Consider the following 27,884-nt stretch of genomic DNA (forward strand, 5'->3'; position numbering starts at 1 on the left):
CCCTGGGAATCGAACCCGGGACCTCCAGAATGGTAGGCGAGTATGCTGACCATTACACTACGGAGGCGGAAGCATATATAATATGTTTAAGTAAATATTAAAATAAATTTTCTTAAAGTGATTGTGAAAAAAAAAATTGGTGCTTGAAAAATTATTATCTTTAGGTAAGTATCTATTTTTATAACAAAAGTTAATTTATATAATCTTAAATAATTCATATCGATCATTTTCGAAGCACTCCATGACTTGAGAAAAAATGGGGGACATTAATTCAAGGTATATTTATTTTACCTTAACGAATACGAACGAAATTCAATTGTGTCGCACTTTTTTTTATTTTTCAGTTATATTATGTCTTATTAACGTAAATATGATTTTTTTGTGTTTCATTACATGAATTGATATACATAGCTATCTCTTTATGTATATAATCCTTAATTAATTTTATTAGTAATTTCTCAATATTATTATCCAACACCATTATTTATTTATTACGAGTGCTAACTTTTTATGGGGACACAGTACAAGCGACTTACCAGTAACTTGTACCGGCAGATAGTAAAAATGGTCTTGAATTCACGAGTTCAACTATTGTATAACGCAGCTGGCGATAAGTGCCACGATATTACATGGTCTATTCTACTTGTACTTATATAATGTCAAAATAATATATAGGTTTTAAAAAAAACTTCATTTGTAAAATATGTATAATAATTATCATTTCATTTGATATCGGTTGTGAGATTAGGTTTTCAATTAAAAATTAATCGTATTATCCTTTAACATTAGTTATCTCTGGTATTAAGAGTAATGCGGTAGTGGTTGATTTAGTTTATATATAAATAATATAATATTTAAAAAAAGTTTTCTTCTTCTTCTTACCATTATCTATACCCAATGGCTCACCGGGCAATGCATCGTATTGAAGGCTTAAATGAAGGCAAGGTGATAAATTATACGCATCAGGTCCAGCATAATAGTAGAGTGTAATTACAGATGTAATAATACGTATCCAGCATGATAGCGTGAAAAATTATTGAAACTTATTTTTATCCTCCTGGAAATCGAACCTGGGGAATCCACGATGGTATCTAAACACGCTAACCATTACACTACTGAGACGATCAAAAGGATAAGAATAGAAAAATCTTTTGAATAACGTTTTATAATATAAGCAAACATATCGCTCACTCCTTTCGACAACGTCATATGTCAAAAAGCGTATTTTTTTTGTTTTCGCATTTTGAAGTAAAGGTATTGTTTAATTGTTTTTCTTAATATATTAAATATTTTTTAAATGGAGAAAAACTCTTCAGGTTTTACCTATAAAGATCTGTTGTACAGTAAAAAGTTCAATAAGTGGCTTAATATTTATTTTTAACACATTTTATTATATTTTAAAATTTTAAAAACGATCTCCTGAAAAATCAAGCTTTTTGATTTATGCCGTTGTTGAAAGGAGTGAGCGATATATAAAAAGGGCATTATTTAGCTTTGAGTTAAAACGTTCCAGCTTTTAAATTTTTTTAGTTTTATTTTTATTGATTACGTTTTGGATAGTAAATACTCACTAAGGATAAAAAAAAAACTGTACAAAAATATAAGAATATTGATGTGTAAGGACGTCCATCTTGCCTTATTTAGCTCTCACTTATTGGTCACTGAAGTCCAATAAAGTCCTGTATATGTAAGAATGAATAAAATTAACGGGTTTCATTAAGCTAAGACAAAAAAAATATTTTTTTGCGAAATAGGCCCGATTTAATATAACGAAATAGTTCAGATTTTATCGGCTAGTGTCAATGCGCTCAGGCCTCGAATATGCAAAGTTCAACTCACCCGACGTTAAAATGGATTATAATTGATTGCCTGATGTCTTCAAATATATTGACCATACATCTACTCAATGCTATTTACATTTATCAAGTCAAAACCACGTGTCGTTTGGTCATTGCGGAACACACCTGTTACTATTTAATTGAATTCTAGTTAATATATGAATAGTCCACTTGCAAACTACGTTATGTTAAAAAAACAGTTTTTTAGTCAACGGCAGCTTCTTCGAAACTCTTAAAGAGACTTTAAGAGAGCATATCTCTAAAAGAGTTCTTAAAATTAAAAATTCGCCTCTCGTTTTTTTTTTTAAATTATGGTACTACTTTTTTAACCTAAACTACCTTTACTCAACTTGGACTTGGCTTAAGTTTATCTAACTTTACTTTACTTCACATAATTAATTCTAAGTAGGTACTAACTCTTAAAGAGACTGTAAGAGAGGATACCTCTAAAAGAGTTGTCTTCTACCGATTTCAGATTTTTTCAGAGAGTTTTGAAAAAACTGTCGATTGGCATAGCGAGTTTTGCAAGGGTATTGATTTTAATTATGATGCCTAAATTAACGAATCTTTAAAGATTATGTTAAACACAGACGTTAATATTTTAAATCTTCTACCGATTGCCGCCTGTTGATGTGTCAAAATGTTATATATTAATATTTCTTTCTTCTTCTAACCCTCATCATGCAGTGTCTTATGCACCCGATGGTGCATAGGGCACTGCATGATATAAACGCAGTGTAATTTTGATAACAAGCCTTCCGCTTCAGGTCTAGGGTAATTGATTTATTATAGTAAAAAAAAAAAAAACAAAAAACTTCGGGAATCGAACCCGGGACCTCCAGTACGGCAGTACGGTAGTCGAGCGTACTGACCATTGCACTAAGGAGGAAGACAAAATTTTAATACTTACTGTATAATATTTTTAAATCTATAATTCATTGTTGCCGACACTTCATAATTTGTAATCAATAAAAGTACAACAAACATTGAATATTGTTTATTTTATGGTAATCAACCGTTACTTTTGTACATACATAGCATAGTAAGACAATAAAAACTACGTACGTTTTATGCCTTTAAGAATAGGTTGTATGTCCTATGATTTTTGACAATCGATTAAAAATTTTATCTCGTACATAAGCACGAGCTAAAAGTACGTGATATAAATTGTAATTTCCAACAAGTACATATTTTGTCATAAAAATTACAGCACCAAAAAATACTATATTTTTGATTTATTATTAGATTTAAATTTTGTGCTGACATTTTTTGGTGGAACTGCATAACAATTACAAATATACTTTTTCCATTTTTTTATCTGACCAGTGACCGGGTTTCATCGTTATCGAATTCATTTAACTAGTAGAAGGCTAGAAAATTATATGTTATATACACTATTATATCGCTCAATCCTTTCAAGAATGTCATATATCAAAAAACTTTCTTTCTGGAGATCGTTTTTAAAGTTTAAGAATACCATGAAATGTATTAAAAATAAATATCAAGCCACTTATTGAACTTTTTACTGTGCAACAGATCTTTTTAGGTAAAACCTGAAGGTTTTTACTCCATTTGAAAAATATTTGGTATTTTAAAAAAAATTATTAAACAATACCTTTTCTTCAAAATGCAAAAACAACACTTTCTGCCCTGTAGCGAGGAAATATAAAGTAAAAAATATGCCTTTTTTGCTGGGATATAGTACATTTCTGGGAATTCCTAAAACATGCACAATTGAAAATTAACGTTTTTTTTATCTATGACGTTGTTGAAAGGAGTGAGCGATATGTTATATACACAACAAGGCAGGGGTTGAACACCTTGATTTTATATAATTTTTTCTATAATTATAAATTTTTATTATTATTTGTGGTTTATTCACACTACGGATGATATATCAATATTTATTAAAGGTGTCTGAACTGAGACGGAGCATCTATCGTTTTTATACGAAAGAAGATGGAAGTCTGAAAATCCGAGGACTTACGACCTGGCATTTGGCTGGCTTGAGTAATCAGTTTATATACTTGTGTAACGTTCACCATTATGTCCGCTGTTATTGGATTCCTTTCGATAAATCAAATCAAATCTCAATTGCGGAACCTATATATAATACATATCGTAGTCATACAGGAGAAAGTGACCAACTTACAAAACGTAAAATGTTCACGAGGGCCATTTAAGTCACTTTTGGTTGGCAAGATAATGAACATCAATGCAGTTTTTCATTTTCAACAAGTCAATATATTATACTTCCGAGTTTAAAATCACGTTGGGATTTTTTCAGGGCAATATTAAAGCTAGTAAGATATCAAATAGTCAACAATCACGTTTTTTTAAAAACAAATTCACTTGGTCACTTTCTCCTGTATGACTACGATATTGACATGTCATCCGTAGGGTGAAAAATTGAATATTTGGTAATAAAAAAAGTAAAGATATTACAATTTAAAAAAATTGTTGACGACAAAGGATGTTTTATTGCATACTGTTAATTTATTTATGGTAATTTTATTCATCAGTGCAGGAATATACGCATTTAGGAAAATGTGCATTAAGCTATTGTTTACTTCTACAAAATATACATATGGTTTGCAAATATCGTGTATGTGTAGGTCATATGATTAGTATAATACCGGCCGAGACAGATGTCAAGGTTGTATCTTCTATCAACCTTGAAAGAATTATATATTTGTCGGATTATATTTCAACAATGAAGTAATATCGTAATTTTTCAAATTTTTAATCCGGCAATATTCTTTTTTCATCCGTTGAGTGATAGAACAGAAAAACAATGCTAAAAATTAAAACTATTTTTTTTTATATGAAGTTCAATAAAACAATCTTTATGATGTTAATTTAAATAAAATAATAATGATAAAATCTTTTTAATTCTCAAAAATATATAACTCAATAGAGCTATAACAATTTACATAAACTTGATAACATAAAATAAACTAAATCGTTGTTTTAAATACTATTTTTAAATAACGGACTTTCGGCTTTAAAGGACACCCCCTCCCCCTAATTCGTCCGTTATATTAAATTTTTACTGTAATTATAATAATAATGTGAAAACAAAGCAATTTATTGGTCGTTTTAATACAAGTTTTTTATTCATCCCAAGATTCATAGCTATCATGATGATTTTGTTATAAAACAGGACCACTTTTCGCTCACTCCTTTCAAGAACGTCATAAATCAAAAAACTTGATTTTTCAGGAAAACGTTTTTAAAGTTTAAAAGTATAACACAATGTATTAAAAATAAATATCAAGCCACTTATTGAACTTTTTACTGTGTAACAGATCTTTTTAGGTAAAACCTGAAGGTTTTTTGTCCATTTGAAAAATATTCAGTTTATTTAAAAAAAAATTTAAATAATACCTTTTTTTCAAAATGCAAAAACAACATTTTTTGCCCTGTAGCGGGTAAATATTAAGTTAAAAATATTTCTCTTTTGTTGGGATATAGTACATTTTCTTGGCATTCCGAAAACATGCACAACTGAAAATTGACGATTTTTGATTTATGACGTTCTTGAAAGGAGTGCGCGTTTTGTATACTCGCAGATACGCTATCCTCGCACTAATGACATCGCGGAATCCAAAGAACTTTCTAATTATTTTTGTATTTAATTAGGATGAGAAGAATTCGAAGTTACTTTGTTGACTAAAGAATTGAATAAATAATTAAAATCGCACGGTACATTTTTCTGTATCATTCTTGGAAGTCTTTTTATGCCAATTTAGTCCCATAGGCTGCCGAAACAATTATCCCTTCGCGTTCGGGGAAACGTTATCCTTTGTCCAGAGACTCCTGGCATCCTGGACTCCGTCGGATGGTCGCATTCGGCGGAAGGATTCCTGTCATCCGACAGATCGGTAACGATTCAATTAAAGTACGTCGGTTATGGCTGTGCGATTCGTATGAATCTGAAAATATGGCGCACTGGACCACCCAGATAATAACAATGGGCTACATGTGTGATACTTTCAATGCTTTAATCATTTAAAAAAATTATGAATGAGCAAAAAATAAATGTATTTTAAGTGTGAACAGTGGATGATAAGGAGAGTGTTTTATTACCACACTACAAGGATATCGATGCTTTTAATGTACAAAATAGAGAGAAAAAAAATCTTTTTTTTTATTTGATAGAGTTACAAGAGTTTTTTGGAATTTAATTCATTTTCTAAACATCTCTACTTAACAATATTAAAATTATTTTCGCAGTTCTCTCCAATACAGAGACTAAGTTCTTCTGTTTGGAGAGGGACTTACACTTATTATTTATTGTATTTGTTTGTGAGTGACATAATTAATTTTGTGTCTGATGTGTTTTTTTTTCTATCAACATGTACATACATATATAGGGAATTTTATTTATTTTTTAGCATTTTAATGTCTTAAATTTTTTTATTTCTGTAGGAAGAATTTGGTTTCATTTTTAAAATATGATTTTTCTTATTCCTATTGAAATATGTATGCCTTTTATGGAAGCATTAACGAAAATACATTTACAAAACTGCCTTATTTATTATTCCAAAAATATAGATGCAAAATCTTTTGGTAATGAGCTACAGACGTTTCCATCAGAGATGATTAGGATCAACTCTGATGAAAACGTCTGTAGGGCATAGTGCTTGTATACGGAGTGACTTGCTAGGCCAGCTCTGATGGCAATGCCTGTATCTCTTTAAGAGAGCACGCAATACACGAGTCCTTTGAGGTCATATATTTTAAGTGTGCTGTAAAATAATAAATAATATTAATAATGTTTTAATAATGAATTGATTTGAATGAGTACCCTTTTCGACTTAAAAAGTGTTTTGACACTATAGTGAAGTGCTCTTAGTAGTATTTTTTATAATTTAAATAAATGTTTTTGACTAAAATTGGCACATGTACCTCATTGTGATAGAAAATTATTCGAAGTTTTTTTTCAGCAATATTAGCCGGTTTTTTACGAGTTATATTTCAGTAATTTATTCATTATCTGGAACGAGTAATGTTAGCTTCTGTTTTTAACTGACCTCACCTAAATAAATGTTCCAATTTTCCGCTTTGTGCACATCTTCTATCGGAGCTGGGTTTGTATTCACGCACGAGTCATTTTATTGTGTTTAACGTCCGACATTTAGAGAAACAGGGAATATTTTACGCGGCACGTGATAATATTATAATTTCCCAAATTTGAATAAAAATATTACACAGCATTTAAGGAAAAATTGAATATATTTAAAATATAAAGCTAAAATTACCGATTTGTAGTTATCAAAAATATATTATATACTTATATAGGATGAGTTGATTTGTAGATTCTTACGTATTTTTTTTTCAAATATAAGAAAAATACATTTTTGACACCAAATGCGTGCGGATAGGGTCCAGAAGAAGACCTTTCTTCTTTAGCCTTTTCTCCTCCACTGGTGGATATAGGCATTTTCCGTATCCCTGCATATTCCCAGTGAATACATATGCACTAGAGACTATGGTTCTGACAAAAAGAAACGTATAGAAGCTCAAATGCACACAGCTATACATGGAAAGATCCATGCATAGTTAAGCCTTAGAAATAAAATAAAAAATGAAGAAATTAGCAACATAACCAGAACCTGATATCATGGATCGCGCACCAAGACTCAAGAGGCAATGGGCGACATGTTGCAAGATGGACCTATTGTATAATTTTTTAGATAAAGACCTTGAGAGAATAAACGAATCCATAAAATCACTGATAAAGAATAAAACAAAAAGACGCAGTTTTTTCTAATAAACCAACATGTTCAGAAATTCAGTCACATTTATATCGAATTTTCTTTTTTTCTCGTTTGAGATGTTATTTTTATAAGCATTAAAATATTAGACTCAAAATACTCGTGTTTCTCTGTACAACAAAGAAATGATACTTAAGTTTTAGTTTAAGTCTTTCTCAAAACTGACGTAACACCGCCATCTTAGTTTTTCTCTGTCGTACGCTGATTTATCGATGGATCACATTCAATTACAAAATTAAAGAAAAATATATAAATATATATATATATATATATATATATATATATATATATATATATATATATATATATATATATATATATATATATATATATATATATATATATATATATATATATATATATATATATATATATATATATATATATATATATATATATATATATATATATATATATAATATATATATATATATATATATATATATATATATATATATATATATATATATATATATATATATATATATACATTTAGATCACTTTTCCTGGTGATCTTCAAATAATGACCTTGGATACTCACCCCACCTTAAAGAAGGATCTTGAACTCGTGTTGAATTTTTGAGTTTTTTTTTAACACAATATAATACGATACAATAAAAACATATACGAATAACGAAATAAGTACCTACCTAGTGCTGATCCTTTTGTGTTCTCCGCAAGTGAGCATTAAAAGGACTTTGAACATCACGATCCTTATAAATTTATAATATTAATGTTTTGGAAGCTAAATCAATCTCGGGTTGGCCCGAGGCGTCGTGTATCAGGTGTTAATGACACACGAAACTTTAGCCACGCAATTTAATAATCAAGTCCCGATAATTGCAAGGTAATATCAATTAAAAACGCGTATTTCATCGCTCAATTATTCCTTTGAAAAACACATACTCAAATCGAATTATGGTCGTTTTAATAAAAACATAAATATCTACAAAAAATTACTACCGTAGAACGGGGCTACTTGAACTTTGATGTGTTACTTGAGCCCAGTACAAAAAAAATATGTATTTGGTCTACAATAATTGTCCGCCTCCGTAGTGTAATGGTCAGCACGCTCGGCTACCGTTCTGGAGGTCCCGGGTTTGATTCCCAAGGGGGGTAAAATAAATATTAGTGATTTTTTCACTTTAATATTTATACAAAATTACCATGGACTGGTACCTGAAGCGGAGGGCTGATCACCTTTCCTTCATGTATAAACGATCAAGATAACACTGGATAAGGGTCTTATATATATATATACATATATATATATATATATATATATATATATATATATATATATATATATATATATATATATATATATACATATATATATACATACATATATATATATATATATATATATATATATATATATATATATATATATATATATATATATATATATATATATATATATATATATATATAATGAACGTATCGACATGATTCATTGTTTCCCTGACAGGTGACACTTATTGTCACGATACCATGATCTAAATAAAAAAAAATTGGACTGGGCTCAAGTAACACAACAAAGTTCAAGTAGCCCCGTTCTACGGTATATTTTGATAGACATTGCAAAGCGTACATACGTGTTTGTATCTAAGATGTTTACCAGAATTATTTATAATGTTTTTTTAACAGTACGTGCAACATAGAAGATGAGATGTTTACAAGAATACTTTAAAAACCGCACACGTGATAGAAGTGAAACTTTTATGAAAATAAAAGAAGGAGAGGGATTCAGAAAATAAAGAGGCAATATCTTAAAACAAATAAAACAATACAAATAAATATCATGTTTATTCAATATTTACATTCTGTCATTGATTGATGATCCAATTGGTAATACTGATAATAATAATATGAGATATTTTTCTTCGTTCGTGATATCTATCTTTGTTCGTGATAACTTAAATATGAGATATTTTTCTGGGATTCGACATATCGAGTCAAAAATGCATTTATGATTTTTCCAGACTTGGTTATTGATTCCTTGGGTTTGTTTAAACACAGTGATAAATATTACTTACACAACGTGTGATACCTCACTGTTCACGCGTGACACTACCTTATTATATCGCTTTGGATTGTTGTCTATACATCGATCCCTTTATATACATATGTTTAGCTCACTTTCTCTTTTTCTCTACTTTATATCTTTCTTCTCTCTCACGTAACGAAATGTGCTTTTTATAAACGTGACGCATCCTTGAAATTTCATCCATAATTTTTGTCCAATTATCGATTATCGCATCGCTGTCTAAAAAGATTCACTTCAAAAACTGTTTTATAGACATACCATTGGTTCTCTCGAATCATATGAATATTTCACGAAAACAAACAAAAACTAGCTACCTATTAAAGTATTTGTTGATTATAGTATATGTAATTTTATTAAAATTAAACACTTGAATATGCCACTTCATCGAGTTTTATTTTTATTTACGACTAGTTTCGAAAACGACAGATGTTTTCATCTTCTGGTACAAATTAAAATTAAATTTAATTGAAATTATTAGTTTTAATTTGTACCAGAAGATGAAAACATCTGTCGTTTTCAAAACTAGTCGTAAATAAAAATAAAACTCGATAAAGTGGTATATTCAAGTGTTTAATTTTAATAAAATAATCATGTCATTCCACAAAGTTAATGCCGAATCAATAAATAATATAGTATATCGCTCACTCCTTTCAAGAACGTCATAAATAAAAAAAACTTGATTTTTCAGGAGAACGTTTTTAAAGTTTAAAAATATAAAACAATATTTTTAAAAAAAATATCAAGCCACTTATTTAACTTTTTACTGTGCAACAATTTTTTTTAGGTAAAACCTGAAGATTTTTTCTGCATTTGAAAAATATTTAGTATGTTTAAAAAAATAATTAAACAATACCTTTTTCTTAGAATGCAAAAACAATACTTTCTGCCCTGTAGAGGGTAAATTTTAAGTTAAAAATATGCCTCTTTTGCTGGGATATAGTACATTTTCTGGGCATTCCGAAAACATGCACGACTGAAAATTGACGATTTTTTATTTATGACGTTCTTGAAAGGAGTGGGCGATATGTTCCTCCACTCTTTATGAACATATGTATGTATGTATAAAAACATGTATATTATGGTATACTTCTCAGTATCGGATCGTTTTGATTTTATTGCTTGACCATCCAGAACACTATAAAAATAATACCTCCCCAGGCATTATCATAACTTGATAACAAAATAAAAGTATAAAAAATTTCAACAAAAAAAACTAAAAATATATATTATTAGACTGTATCGTAATACATTTTATTCAAGCTATGAATTTAATAATAAAAATCCGAAGATTCAAATGTATTTAATAAATAATTAGTAGATGTACCTACACATATATATGTAATTGATTCTTTAAAATGTATTAAGATCGTAAATTAATATGATTACGTTATCAATCTATGAATTAGTATTTTGAGATAACTTAATTGTTATAGAGATATATTGTAAACTATTTCACACCACTATCAAATAAATATGTAAATTATACTATTATGAGATTACATGGCGACAACATTATTTCAAACAAATAGTGATAAAGAAAACTCTAGCCAAAGTATAATAAATTACAGAGCATTCGTAAGAAGTACAAAAATATTATGATAAAATAACGTAAAAAAGATTAAAGTTGATTTTATTTCAATTCATCAGTTGGTATTTCATTGGTGTATTCGTTGGTGGACCCGTAGTAAAAAAGTTGGGTATTTGAGATAACTTGAGTTCCGAAGAAATATCAAGTTGAAAATATTTTGCATTTAAAAGATTTTTTAAGACTATTTTTCATTTTTTCATTATTCATCATATTTACTTGAAAATATACCTATATCGTAGTCGTATAGGAGAAAGTGACCAACTGACAAAACGTAAAATGTTCAGGAGGGCCTTTTAAATCACTTTTGCTTGTGAAGAAAATAAACATCAATGCAGTTAGTCATTTTTAACAAGTCAATATATTATACTTCCAAGTTTAAAATCCTTTAGGATTTTTTCAGGGCAATATTAAGCTAGTAAGATATCAAATAGTCAATGATCACATTTTTGTAAAAAATGCACTTGGTCACTTTTTTCCTATATGACTACGATATGTCAGTTCATAATAACACAATTTCATTAAAAAATTAAATTAATGTCATGTAAATAAATATTTCTCAACCATTTCTTATTTTTTATAGTAATGATTAATAAAAAACCCCTCACGGAAGAAATCGCAATTTTCGATTCAGTATCTGCTTCAAGCACCTGTTGTGCAGAAACAGGACTTCATTTTGTGAGGAGTTGAAGGATCTGACTCTCCCACTGGTATCTGTTCGCCGATCGGGGAATGCAGGGAGGAATAATTAGTCCCGGTTGCATTCCCGTCCGACATATTTCGGGCGCATTTTTCTGACCCTCTAACTTAATTGAACCTCGGACGTAAAAGGAAATGAACAGAAATTGTCCCCATCAGAGTCTCTCTTCTTCTTCTTCCCTTTCACCCTTCATGAGTATTCTAGCCAGTGACAGATTATTTTTTATTTAAACTTTTTACATATTTTTTTTAAATACAAGGGGATTAATGGGATTTATTACGTTTAGTTGATTAGTAAGTTCATTTACACATAATTTACCTTTACAAATTCATATATTTACCCATTTACAACATTTTGAGTGTGTCCAAATACTTGTTCACAAAATCTGGATTATCTCCAATTACAGGAGTTATTTTCATATTATTTTTTGACATCTCATCAAAGATGAAGAAGAATATGGAAGTCTGGGCATTTACGGGGCTTACGACCGTCATAGGCTGGTTTAAGTGATCACTTTACACACGTGTAACATTCACCAATTCTACCCATTATTGACAACCACACTACTCAAATTCTTGGAAGTTCTATATATATGAACCAATTTAGAAACTTTGTTCTTGAATCACTAGAACTTCACTAGAGACATCTATTGGTGAGATGTAAAGAAGCTTTTTTATTAAGCAGAAACTCTTATATTAGTATGTGAGATTTACCCATTTAATTTAATTTTTTAATTTACTTGAATATCAAATTATAAAAACCACTTTTTCTTAAAATCTATTATGGCACGTGTTTCGATGCATTCTGCATCATTTTCAAATACCGTATGTGAATTTAACTCTAAATTTTGTGAGTTGTGTCCTTGGAACGTTGAAGGATGAAAACCTAGGAGCTGTTTCTTAATTTTTTTTTTTCTTATTTTTTTTTTTTTTATCAGCGGGGACATAGACAATAGGCTTCAGTCATTGTTAATTCTGGGTTTATTATTATTTTTATTGTTTCAAAATGTTTCAACAGTTTATTATTTTTCGTATTAATTTCTTTTCAGTATTTTTATCTTTCAAAATTCTATCAGACAAAATGTAGAAACTCAGAGTTAAGGACATTTATACTATATGGGAAAGGTAATGGAGTAGAAGTAGTATGTAGGAAAAGAAGAACAGCAATCGTTAGTATAATAACGGTCGTATACTCAGACTCTTGCAAGCCTTTGTGTAACTTGGGTACGAATCCCATGAAGACTTATATTATATTTACTTATTCATTATATTACTAGTATTAATTACATATTATAGAAGGGACTATCTTTTATGGATGAAGTCATTAAAGTGAAGTCCTTTTCATTTTTATTTAGTTTTTAATAATTGAGGTCAATTTACTATATAAAAACAAAATTCAGGTCCCACCGAGATTTGAACTCGGATCGCTGGATTCAGAGTCCAGAGTGCTAACCGTTACACCATGGAACCTCCGACGTCCACCGTCATATTTTGATAACAATATTCGCTTGGTAATTTTCAACGATCGGCATAATTTACGACCGCTGTATCATTTTGTACTTGTATTTTAGAAAGTAATATTTAATGAGAGTGGCGCGAGATAAGAGGATTCACACTTCATCTCTTGTAAGGTCTAGTCGTCGGTTCCATGGTGTAATGGTTAGCACTCTGGACTTTGAATCCAGCGATCCGAGTTCAAATCTCGGTGGAACTTTGGTACAATATTTTTATTTATTTTATTTTTCTGACTGAAAATATAATGCGATGTCCTGAATTAAAAATGTTATTTCATTGTAAAAATTACATTTTAAACATACTTTTTTTAAAGATATTTTCTTTTTTCCCAAGTTTTTTTCATCAATATTGTATGTATATGTTTAGTGATTTGAAAAATGTTGTTTATTTTGAGAAATTTGATGATTAAAACACCGAGATGTTGTTTTAACTCATTTACTATTATTGTTATTCATATCTATCATTTATCCATTTTCTTATTCATTTCTACCATTTATCCACGGCTTAAAAATATTTTCATAAATACGGAGAGTAACTGGAAAAAATATGTTTTAAACAAATATAACAATTGGCTAAAATTTTCACGGGTATAGTTGTTTATAGAAAATACAGTTTTGTGTTTGAAAATATAGTTTCTGTATTATATTTTCTTCCTCACTTTTCAGCTCACATTATCAATGTTGAGGATTCTATGGTAAAATAGTGATGTTTAGTTGTTTATTCCACATTCAATCACTGTTGCGGTCATATAAATGATTTATTATTATCATTTTGGCTTTACATGGGCTGGTATGATGTTAATTATTAATTCATTAATGAAATATCATACGTTAAAAGTACAATATCGAAACCCGATATTATGTTGTCAATCCAATCACATATGAGTGTACATACACGTTCATAATATATTACGTGCGTATTCAGCAAAGCTCTAAAAAGTTTACAGTTTAATAGAAAATATATGATTTTTCGAATAACCCTCTAACCGGTTTACTGTTATTTTTCCCTAATAAAGTAACCCGTGTGCTAAAACCCGGTAAAAATGTTAAATATTCAATGAGATTTTCTGTAACACGTGGAAATTTGGAAAATAATCATTAATCACCGTTCCAATGAATTCATTCGTTCAAGACACATCAGTTTGAAAGTTGGATTTAACAAAAAGTCCTAATAATTTATACATATGTATTAACGTTTTTCTATTTCTAATCTACATTAGAATGGGCAGAAAGGTGAACGGGTCACTTAAGCCATCCAAAAGCCAGGTCGTAAGCCGCGGCATGCTCAGACTTCCATCTTCCTTCATTTGAAAAAAAAACATTGATGTTTTATCTCACACCTAAAATGAAATAAAAATAGTTTTATTTTATTAAAATGTAAAACACGCCATAATTATACGAAAAATCTTGAAAATTGACACAACAATGATAGTTGAAAATAAGAAACATATCAAGGAATAAGTTTTTAACAGATTTTTGTTATGTTTTAAATAAAATAGACTCAATAATCGTCTTCGTTTTATAATTTTTTTTTAAAATAAAATCCAGAGATTTAATGCATCAATAACTTATAAATATAGTTTGGGTAAATTTCGATACATTGCTTGAAGTGTCAGGCGGAGTGTATTTTCGTCTTTCGCACACGTTTTGAATCGGTCACCCGCTGAGGTCATTGTTCCACTTATTGTAACGAAATTCCTTTCACGCGACTCCGTGAAGCATATTATTATTCTTGACCTAAATGAACCAAGTTCAATGGCTAAACTTCTGCAAGGAAGTGATCGGTGCAGCGAGCGGTTAAAATGCAGTATGCACTTCAAAAGTTGTTCAGTAGTGTTAGTGATTCATATTTATTTATTTAAACATACAACATACATAAGTCGTATACAATTATAATACTCCCGATCAGTAATTTCCATTACTCGTTTTGGGACATGGGATTAAGGTTAACAAGACTGAAAAACAAATAAGAAAGTAACAAATAAGAAAACACAGGGCAAAATGTAAAATATAAAGCAGTAAAGGGTAAATATTTATATACAGCATTATTTCATAATATTTATATAATAAATAATGTATCGTTGAAAATGGCATTTTGTTTTAAATTTGATTTGGAAAATAAAAAAAAATAAAATAAAACCCCTATCCGCACCCCAATGATGCATAGGGCACTGCGTCATATAAACGCAGTGTTATCTTGATCGTTTACACATGAAGGAAAGGTGATCAGCCCTCCGCTTCAGGTACCAGTCCAGGGTAATAATATTGAAAAAATATTTGAGTGAAAAAATCACGTTTATATATTTTACCCCCCTTGGGAATCGAACCCGGGACCTCCAGAACGGTAGCCGAGCGTGCTGACCATTACACTACGGAGGCGAACAGGGATTGATTTGGAAAGTTATTAAAAATAAAATATTATTCATTACATACTTAGTTCGGCAGTCACTTTGTGGCAGCGACCTGTCCATTTTTAATTTAAGTTTTATTTGGAAAATACCACATTTTCTTAAAATCTATTGTGAAAATTGAGCACGTAAAATGATACGAATTGCATAGAAATATATGTCATAATAGATTTTAAGAAAAATTGGTATTCACCACGTAAAATTTAAATTTGAAGAAAAAAATCCTATGTTAATACTACGTCTTCTACTAGGTCTTGTTTACAAAAAAATAGGGTACCTACTTATCTGAAATAATGTAATTCCATTATCATGATAGTATTTATTACTTTTATTTTTATTGGGTATTATTTAATATAATTTAATATATCCAATTAATCAATCAAACAAAAAGATAAATATTTCAAATTAGAATCGTTTTTGTATTTTTTTTTATTGAAAATTATTCAGAATTGAGTAAGATATTAATTGATAAATAAAATATTATTCTTTTATAAATATACGACTAAAGTAAGAATTCTTTTATTTTTGATATACTGAAATAATTTTGATGGGAAATTCAAAAATTGAAACGTAATATTTGCTAAAAAAATAAAAAAACAAGGAATTAGTTTTTGACTTATCCCATTTCGCTAGAATATAGCTCTCGAATAATATTTCCTGGTTATAATACTGTAGAACGGAGCTATTGCACTTGTGCTCGTTGTGTTGACGTTTCCTAACAAGCAGAACGGGTTGCAAGCAACATGCAACAGGCATATTGAACTTTAATGGGCGTGCAAGGATAATCGGCTACCTTTACAATTATTTCATAAAGTGAACTTCCGTATCCCGTTAGCGAATAGCTCCACGCGTGATATTCAGGCGAGTCATTGACACTACTTGGCTATCCGTATCATTTCGCAAAAACATTCAAAATGACGGAACGAATATTGACCCGACATTTTGATTCCCGAATATGTCGAATGTGAATGAAAAAGTTTAGTGTATCAAATGACACAATCTTATTTTATCTCGTTGAGTTGTCGATTTAATGCTGCTTCCGGTTTTTACAAGCACGCAAGGGTGAACAACGCCATGTAAGATTTATGGATGACATAATATACAGCAAAAGGAACTTAGCCTTCATATATGTCACTGTATTTTTTTTACGTAGTGCAATTTTATAATTATTTTTGCACGTATTTTAGAGAAATGTCGCCTTAAAATTAAATGTTACCTTCCTGATATCGATTCTGATTATTTAATGAACACTTTATGAGAAAATCAAATTTCGCGTTTTATTACCTTTTCGAGTATATTGTTACTAATAATGGACCGTTTTATTTAGTTTTCTTTTTTCAAAAAAAACTTATTAAAAAAAACCTTTTTAAATTAACCATTAAATGTTGAAGGGAGATCGAGGCGAAGTATTTTCATACATGTTCATATAACTAAGTACATACTTTTTATTTAATTTATTTATTTATAATTTTTTACATGTTTAAAAGGTGTTTTCTCTCATTGTAGAAACATACATAACAAAACTTTGAAATGAAGTAAGAATTGTTTTTTTTCTTTCTCAAAGTAATATTATATATTATTATTATTTTTAATGATGTAATATTGTATATTTTATTTCGATCTGATTTTGTAAATATTTCAATCGTAAGCAAATACAATAGTTTGGTTAAAAAAAATGCGTGAAAATGCGAACTTCTTACGGGTAAACGATTAATTTTAAAAATAAGTTTATTTTTATGGAGCAATTCCATCTATTGCTTATAACTTATTCACCAATTAGAATATGATTTCGTAAAAATTATACCGTGTAAATTGCTTAAAAATTATTTCATAAAGTTAGAATTATGTGTGACATGTTTTTATTTTTAAACGAATGACAAGAAATGTAATCAAAGTATTTTAGCACTTTAGGAATTGAGTTCACAGTGGTTCGTACGAGTACTATAACTAAGTATCAACCAGTATATGTATAGTATAATATGCACTAGTATGTTGTACAGAGATGTGATTTGCTTATTCAGATATGCAGGTCATGAATGCAGGTCATTTAGTTATGTTATGTTACACGCAAATATGCACATTGTTTTTACTAAGGATACCATAAGCTTGTGTTGTGTACGTATACGTATAGCCAAAAGGCAAAATTTCTGCGTTAATTTTGTACCTACATTCAGAGCAAATCATTTTGGTTTGAATCCTGATAATTTACTCTAAGAAAAGCCACTTAATAACAATGGTACGTTTATTTAAGGAATGGGTATTGTTGCAATGCAATAAGTTTGGCGTTTTCGTCTCAGTTGCATTACTTGCAAACGAAGATAAAGTCTTGCATTGAACTTGTCTATATTATTTTAGTCTAGTATCTACTAACTATTTACCGTTATGTACGCTTTCTCTAGGAAGTTGTTTGAGGTTGTTGATAAGGGTTAGAAATTAAGGTCGATATTTGTATCCGATGCATTTAAAAACAATAATCGTAATTAGTGAATCAATAATGCAGGAATGCAGTTTAACACTTATAAGACGATGTTAAGTCATTTACGAGTAGATTCACATTATTTTCCTAATTTTGTCACAAGCTTAAATATGGACGCACACATTTCCTCAATGGACTTTCCATTGTGTGACAGAATTAAAAACGAAGATATAACAAAGGAATGTAAGGCTGAACGAGGAATAATTGAAAAGATTAGAAAGAGCTCTTTGCAGTGGTATGGACATGTGGAGCGAATGGATAGCGAGAGAATGACTAAGAAAATATATGTGGCGAACGTGAGAGGGAAAACAGAACGTGGACGACCGAAAAAGACTTGGCACGATCAGATCAATCAGAACCTAAAATCTGGCGGTGTCAAAAGTCTGCGTAATCGGAGGGCATGTATGACTAGATGTATGGATGTGAAGGAGGCGAGGAGTGTATGTCAGGACAGAAGAGTGTGGCGTTCCATCCTCTCTGCCTACCCCTGCGGGGAAACGGCGTGATGGTAGTAGTAGTAGTAGACTCGTGCACATCCTTATGCGCACACTCCTTAGTGTCCAAGCTAGTTCAGTACGGATATGCTACCACAGGTGCCCTATCCATTACTGCTATTATCGTTTCTGTTTTTAGCGACTGCGCAATATCTTATTGCACTTTTTACACTGTAACATTTACTATTTTACCCATGATTGATAACCATACTTCTCAAATATATGTATATATATATATATGTATATATATATATATATATATATATATATATATATATATATATATATATATATATATATATATATATATATATATATATACATAAAAATATCATGTAATTCACATGTCTTTTATATACGAGTCTCGGCAGCATCTATGATTGATTTGAGTACTTTTTATTTAGCAGAGACCCTTATTTTAAATGTATGCATTATCTTTCCCGAATTATTTCGCATACTTGGAGACACCTGAAAACATGATTTTCAATTATTTTATACTTGTAACACTTAGATATATACTAAACTTTTTCTACTCTATAACTGGTTAGCATCCGGGGGTAGTGTAGCGGTCAAGGGTTCGTTGGGGGTAGCTGGTCCGGCTGTGGGAGTCACGAATGGTGCAATGTAACTAGTATTTTAAAAGTTAATTAGTAATGAGTCACGTGTTCGTATTCATTCCTAAATACCTGCTAATGTACCTATTAACCGATGAAAAACCGGATTGAATCACGAATATTAATGTGTTGGAACTGTTGGGTCACGAAGGAGAATCTCTAATCGGCTTCAAATGTTCCAATTTGCTATTATAATATGTTATCTCTTGCAGAAGGCGGACCAAACCTTCGATTCTTGGATGTGAACACCCAGAACACTTATTCTGAAGCTTGGTTTCATTTTAACACCTATCTAATATGATGCATTAATTAATAAATGCTAATAATCAAATCATCAATTTAATTTTTTAATTTACAACATTTTGAGTGTGTCCAAATACTTGTTCACAAATCCTGATTATTTCCAATTATAGGAGTCATTTTTCATATTATTTTTTGACATCTCATCAAAGATGAAGAAGAATATGTAAGTCTGCGCATTTACGGGGCTGTTAATGCCCAGATTTCCATATTCTTCTTCATCTTTGATGAGATGTCAAAAAAAATATAAATTGTTAATATTTCAAGTGTTTTAGCAATCCTTAATATTATTACTGCGGTAAAATTTTATTCACTATCGTGTCTTATTCAATATACTTACCTTTACATCGTTTCCTGTAAAAATAATTTTCAGTTCACATTTACGTTTTAATATTCTAAAAAATCCTCCAATTTTTAAACACAGACTGGGTTACGCTAGAATACTATTTTATTGTTGTGGATAAAATATTTATTTGTGTAAAGTAGTTTGAACATTTGTTATGAGTAAATGAAAAAAGAATGGTAAAACAAATTTATGAGGTGAATGTAGTTGGAAATAGAAGTAGATAAGGACCAAAAAAAATTATCACTTTCAAGTATTTTAAATACTTGAAAATGGTCAGGTCAGAAGTTGAAATAATGCAGCGTAAAAACTATCAATTACAATAAACTAGGCCCTATATAATTCTATACAATTGACAATGTCGACGTCACTTTTACATCATTGATCTTCACTTACCTGTCACCAATAACCATTGGTTAGATAATACAGACGTTTTATGCACAAGAAAATCCACAAAAATAATAATCATCGACCATACGCGTACCTACAATTTTTTTGGTATGAAATACTCTTAGTGTCGATGAAAGCTAAAAACATTTTTTTTAAATACTACTTTTTAATGTTAAGTTAATTTAAATGTGGTCAAAGATATATGTATTTTTGCAAATTTAAAATATTTATAACGTTCGGTAAAAAATATTTTTCTCGGAATAAGTCAAGTTCAAGTAATTATATAAAATATACATTTATTACCTAGAATTAGATGTGACCTCGATAGTTCACGATGTTATGATGATTGATGGGTGGATCTTCGCGCGCCACACTATTTTTTTTTACCAACTCGAGAACCGAAGATTCGTGCAGAACAAAACCTATTTTGTTAGGCTAAATAATTATTATGTTAATTTTTCGGCTTATTACTGAATGTTTTACTGCCAGGCGGAATTTTTCAATAGAAAATCTGTCCAGATGGATCAAATACTTGAGATTATTTTAAAGTTATATGATTACGTAGCAATATGGTAAAAATGAAAAAAAATATCACGTGTGTTTATCGAAATTTGAATAAAATAATGCAATAACAGACATCACTTTTTTTTAAATCAGTACGTTTTTTTTAAAAAAAATACATACTTTAGTGTTAAAATTGGGTTGTATTAACATTATTGTTTATTTTCACGTAGCTTAATGTACATCTCATGTAATGTTTATTTTAAAACAATTTTTTGTCGTTAATAATATGTTAATTAATATATATTTTTTCTATTGTTTTAGGTAAATATTCAAATGCATTCCAGAGGCTGTAATTATTCACGATTTACCGGTAAACTCTATATTCCTGCAGTTTTTTGGAGTACATAAGGTAAATAAACCAAATAAAATTATTTCAAACCAAACAATTTCAATATACAAAAAAACACACAGACATTTGACTTCATTAACCCTTTTTTTATTATGGTACTTTTTTTCCAACCGGATGAATTAATACTATCCTGTCTATAGAAAGTATCTATCCATCCCTGAATAAGGATATACGTCGAAACCAGTAGTAAAAACAATATCAAAATAAAAACGGGTAAAAATTATTGTTTGTATTTTATATTATTTGTTTCGATGCACTTCGCGTCATTATCAACCACCGTATATGAAGCTACGTCTAAATTTTAAAGTTGTATCCTTGGGACGTTGAATCATGAAGAGGGGTAGAAGTTGTTTCTTATCTTTAGCTTCACAAACTTAGATTCACATACTTTATTATAATAAATATTGGTTTTTACCAAGTAAGAAAAATATTAAAAATAAATTATTTAAATATTTAATTAAAATATATTTGCAGTCGTTTTTATAAATACTTTTATGTATATTCGTTGCATCTCCAGTTTATTTTTATTATACTCCACCCACATTTAATTTATGTTTCCTTACAAGAGTATATTATTATATCTGGAAATAAAACCCAATGTAATGCATGTATATATATGGTACGTTGGCCGTACAAGCAATTATATCGCTTCAAGCGCTTTCACGTAATATATTCTAATCAATCACATGCTTGTCATGACCATATTTACATACATAAACAAGACAATGCATCCATTTGATGTTTCCCATACATCAATAAATAATTTTATCAAATTCCTCGTCTCAAGCTTCGTAGGAAATTTATTATAACAATAACATTGAGTTGAGGACCTGTTGAGATGGCCTCAGGGAGTGTTTGTTGTATGAATTAGATCCAACTATTTCTTTTCTCTACGACATATATTTTAATAAATCTTTTGTTTGATTTAATTCAATCGCAGGATCAATAACCTCTAAAATTATTATTGATTTATGATTGAACTCTTCTTACTCCGATCCAAGTTTAATAATATCCATTGTATTTTTTGCCGTAAATAAATTCAATAAATTTTAAGTTTTTTTGTTACCTTGTATGGTAAAGATTTTTTGGGAGCAAAACTGTATCCGAGGAGTGAGTATTTTTTTACAATAAAAAAATATAAAATCGCATTGTATATACATCCTTAAACGTTTTAAAATATGTTTTAAATCATTCTAAATAAAATAGAGTAGGGAATTATTTTTTGGTAAAAAGATTTTAATACATTCATACACTTTTTTGGTGTATCATATCGTTCTAACGCCAAGTATTACATTCAAACTAGTGGACTATGTTATACATATATGAAAAATTGAAAAAAAAAATTAAAAAATAATTTATCTCAAAAAAGTCGTTACTTTATTCGGTTCGATAATTTAAAGCTATTCCCGCCAATCAGGGCATAAATTTGCTTGCGTTTTTCGTATTTCTAGCTTCTAATACGTTTGAAAATTTGACTTCAAAAACTATTATATATCTGTAAAGAAATATTAATCGAGAAAAAGTAAAGAATGCCAACCCAATCGGGTAACTGGAAAAGTAACAGTCACACATTGGTCACATCTGTCCTTCGTAATGAATGAAAGCGCTTTTTTATTTCAATGAAAATTTATATACCTAATTTATAAGGAAAATAGTCATAAAAATGTAATTCTGCGCTAAAAATGATCACTTCGGAATAGAATTCTCAACTACATTTTGTAAAACTCTCATGTGGCCGTTTAATCAACAAAACAAGGGAGGGGGTAGATAGATATTTACTTTGGTTATTTAACAAGCCGAACAAATGAACTGTGGCATTGTTAAAATCCTCCTACAGATGCATTGTGTTCCCAGGAATGCAGAAAATTGCGCTCTGCAATGATACCATTAAGAAAATTACCTGCAATATGATTAATGACGTCGGATGGATGACCACACAGTACGCGGTACGTAGCCAACAGTTTTCAAAGTAGAAACCCACGAGTCGTAGATATGAACCAATTTTGCAGGACAAATAAACCATTTTCTCACAATATTTCATCATATCCTTGCGACATCTATTGGTGAAATAAAATTGGTACTAGAAATATGAAGAACAATATTGATACCTACTATACCTGACTAAGTATTATAATTTTATTTCATAAGCGCTTTAAACTTGCCGGCCGAATGGAAGAATGGAACACTTGAACGAAACGCGATAGTAAAATGCTTGTATTAACAATGAAACTATATATAAGATGTTATTTTATTGTTTAGTATAACAATAAGGAAAACCAGATAATAAACTTGCTCTAAAAATAAACTTAAGTATAATTTTTTGAATGCTCGCGAATTTGAATTAATGAATGAATTTATAATAGTAATTATAAATTTAAATCGATTTTTTTTATACCAATCCCTAATAAAGGGTGAATTTTAATGTTAATTCACAGAATTTTCAGCGAGTCCAATTTTTTGACATATTCTGGATTCACTCCACTTAGGAGTTATTAATATCAACATTTTTTATTCATATCTTAACATAGATGATTCATACAGGTCTCTTCTCATAAAAAAACTTAATTATTTCAACCATAGATGTTGCCGACGAAGTAACATATACAAAGTAGATCTTTTCAAGCATTAATATCACTTCCGAAAATTTGAGAAATGTGTTTGTCGATCATGGGTAGAATGGCGAATGTTACACAGTGCATAAAGTGATCACTTAAACCAACCAATGATGAATTGTAACCCCTATAAATGCCAAGACTTCTTTATTCTTCTTCATCTGTGTTGAGATATCAAAAAATAATATAATTTGTTAATATTTCAAATATTTTAATCAAGAATATTTCAAACGTATTAGCTTATTTTAATTCATTGAAAATTGCCAGCTTACGTATTGTAATATGACGATACACGACATTGTAAACCCTTATATTAACATGCTCCGCTCTGCCCACCCACATGCGTCAATCTGCGGTCAAACTAATGTTCGTAAGTTATATTCCTTTGTTGCGTTAAAAGTTCACGCTTTACCTTCCTCGTAATTCTCCAAAGCGCTTAAAATTTTGCACCATTGAACAAAATGCGCGACGCAAAACACTTCAAAGTAGTTCGAGACAATGACATCATTAACACGACCCTGTCAGAGCTCAACATGGCCAATATTCAATAGCGCAAGTCGCTAAAATGGACTCTCACGGTCTGTCAATCTGATGTATATCAAATCGTCGAGATTGGCAAACAAGCGCGTTTTATACATAATATTACGACGTAGGAAACTCGATAATTCAACCAAAAGGAACATGACTTCAAAATATTGCCAGGTGTTTGGAATCTATACTTAGTAAATTCAATACTGGAATAATCACCCATCAAAATATAGATTTCAACAGTTTTGTTTATATTATTTCCCAAAGCCAAAAAAAATCCGCTTCAAAAATGTCAATAGATTACAATTTTAACAACATTAAAAAAATACTTTTTTTTTACTAATTGATGATTCATCAACTTTATGAAATAAAACAACTTTGTTTTTAACTACTTTTTTGGTACTTTATTTCTCCGACCGGTTTCTACAAGAACCTTGTCATCATCAGGGTTAAGCATTTACATGTTTAACCTTGATTATTACAAGGTTCTTGTCGAAACTGATTGGAGAAATAAAGTACCAAAAAAGTGGTTAAAAATAAAGTTGTTTTATTTTGTAAAATGTGCCACAAAGTATCTGCGAAAAACATTTAAGAGATTAATCATAATTTTTGTCAAATAACTTATCACTCAATAAGTTCGTAGGATGACTGATAAAACTTCAACGAATGAAATTTGAATTTACAGTCAGCCAAAAAAGTTGATAAAGTAACGAATTGGTGTTTACCATTTTTCAAGATATTATTTAAGAATACCATGGTTTAAAAAATATTTATTTTTTTCGAAACTCATTCCAAACTTTAATCTCTAACAATTTAGTTTTCACATATGTATAACTTTAACATTACATTTGCGATATTGTTATATTGATTTTGATGATTATGTTAGATACTCCTTTCTGGTCAGAAATACAATTACGTTCGCGAATGGAATCGGGTATCGGAAAACGAATCATTCCGTTTTATTGCCGGAAGGATTCCAAAGAAGGATGTAATATTGTAATACTCGATCAACTTAATACCAAGCTATTGTTTTATGGCGGACATAAAATTTTATTTATGTTCAATATATTGTTATTTATTGTTGATGTAAACTAACTTCATTTTTCTTCCAAGTGCAATTTTTATTTTATTCAAATTTTACTTGATAAATACGACTATTTCTTAAAATATTTTTTGACACGTGTTTTAAACTCAGTATAAAAATGATGCGGAATGCATTAAAATATGTGTCACAGCATATTTTAAGAAAAAGCGGTATTAACCAAGTAAAATTTAAATTAATAATGAGTAGATATTACCACAAAGTGACTGTCGAATCAATTATTGAAACACTCTCCTTATCATTCATTCCTCACTTTGTGTGATGCCGCTTTTATAAACACTTATTCGTGACTACCGGTTTCGGAAAATCATTCCATAATCATCATACGATTTTCCGAAACCGGTAGTCACAAATAAGTGTTTATAAAAGTGGTATTACACAAAGTGAACAATGGATGATAAGGAGTGTTTTATTGCCATACCACAATGTAATCAATGCTTTTAACATACAAAATACAATTAATAAAATTCTAAAGTTGATATATAAACTTGATATTTCAAAATTACAATTGTTGGTTTAATATTTTATCCATCTATTTGAAAATAATTATGAGATAGTTTTTCTAGTGCAGTGTTTCCCAATAAGTGGTACGCGTACGCCCAGGGGTACATTTAATTGATCCGGTTCCTTTGACTAGATCACTTCCCTGATACAGATCAACTGCCGCGTATCATATGAATTGCCGGATCTTACCTACTTCTCCTCTGTACTACTACTGACTCGTATCCGCACCCAATGGTGCATAGGGCACTGCATCAAATAGATGCAATGTTAACTTTATCGTTTTTATTTCATGAAGGCAAAGTGATCAGGTACCAGTCCAGGGTAATATTGAATAAATACACAGGCCAACAAATGATTTTGTAACTGAAATTTTGATGACTGATTTGGACTAACTTTATTGTTCTTATTCAAAGTCTTTATGGTCACAAGCTTGTAGCACGTCAAGTTTTGATGTTACAGTCATATTGATGTTTGTATGGACCCCATACGTTGAAACTGTAATAGTGGTTGGTATCTAGACATGTTTTAGTCTAAGGTCTTTGGCTATTCTAGTGCGGCCTTTTGACTGATGCCAATTTTTGAAAATATGCATTTTTTCTATAATTTTGGAATTGCATTTTTAACAATTTATAATGTGATATAATCAAAATATTTAGTTTATTGGGAGGGTGTTATAGTTTTCTTTACCGCGGCCTCATGTTGAATCAGAAAAGTGAATGTGGCCTTTTGAAATAGAAAGGTTCCCCATGCCTGGTCTAAGGGATTAAAAAATATTGATAATTATGGAGTAACAGTGAAAATATATTAACTTGATTACGTATATTGATTACGATAGCATTATATGTTGATATATATTTATACATAAATAATATGATAAACTTTAGTGAAAATCAGAATTAAAAATATCCAAAACTAAAAAATCTGACGTGCTACATTTTTTTTGCTTTCGTTTTTTAATTCAGCTATGGAAAGTGCATAAAGATCATGCCAGTTACAAAATAAAAGTTGTAAATTGTTGGCCAGTAATATTATAGTGAAGAAACACTTATTTTGCCCCCACCCTGGGAATCGAAGCCGGGATCTTTAGCATGGTAGCCAAATGTGCTAACCACTACACTATGGAGGCGGACAAATCGCTCATTCCTTTCAAGAACGTCATAAATCAAAAAGGTTTTTTTTATTTATGACGTTCTTGAAAGGAGTGAGCGATATGTAACATATAACCATCACGTGACAACCCTTTTTTGTTTTTGTTTTCTTGTTTTTATGTAACAATTCAGAATAGATGTAATAATATTATAATATTCAATAATATATTATATTCACGTAACTACAGGAACAATGTTACCAAGGACACGTTTTTAGTCGAGTCTATTGATGGACGCTTTGGGTTGATTGATTACGGGCGAGACCGGCGAAGGATGACCTCATCCCTATTTACGACGCTTCACGAATTGAGATTCTATACGAATGTACCTGAACGTATTGAAACACGCTACGAATAATGTCCTATCTACACTGCCAACAAAGGCAGGAAAATAATCCCATGTTTCCATGCTAATCTTAATCATATTCTAGTTTAAATATCTTTAAAACTTTAAAGAATTTTAGTAGTGTGGTTGTCAATCATGGGTGAATATTACACGTGTGTAAAGTGATCATTTAAGCCAACCTGTAACGGACATTTTTGTCCGCCTCCGTAGTGTAATGGTCAGCACGCTCGGCTACCGTTCT

At 30.0% G+C, this 27,884-nt stretch overlaps 1 protein-coding gene and 2 non-coding genes across 4 annotated transcripts in view; 2 read left to right on the top strand and 1 right to left on the bottom strand.

Annotated features, from left to right (window-relative positions):
- Positions 1 to 27,884, top strand: part of LOC148307407 (uncharacterized) — a 133,078-nt gene that overhangs the window by 63,246 nt on the left and 41,948 nt on the right. The gene's annotated exons all lie outside the window — the stretch shown is intronic.
- TRNAQ-CUG (transfer RNA glutamine (anticodon CUG)) lies at positions 13,351 to 13,422 on the bottom strand. The gene has a single exon. It is a non-coding gene; the product is annotated as a tRNA-Gln (tRNA).
- On the top strand, positions 13,595 to 13,666 carry TRNAQ-UUG (transfer RNA glutamine (anticodon UUG)). Its single transcript has one exon. It is a non-coding gene; the product is annotated as a tRNA-Gln (tRNA).

Source organism: Brachycentrus maculatus, unplaced genomic scaffold (assembly GCF_059751285.1).
Source record: "Brachycentrus maculatus isolate JH-2025_06_01 unplaced genomic scaffold, ASM5975128v1 h1tg000199l, whole genome shotgun sequence".
Lineage (NCBI taxonomy): Eukaryota > Metazoa > Arthropoda > Insecta > Trichoptera > Brachycentridae > Brachycentrus > Brachycentrus maculatus.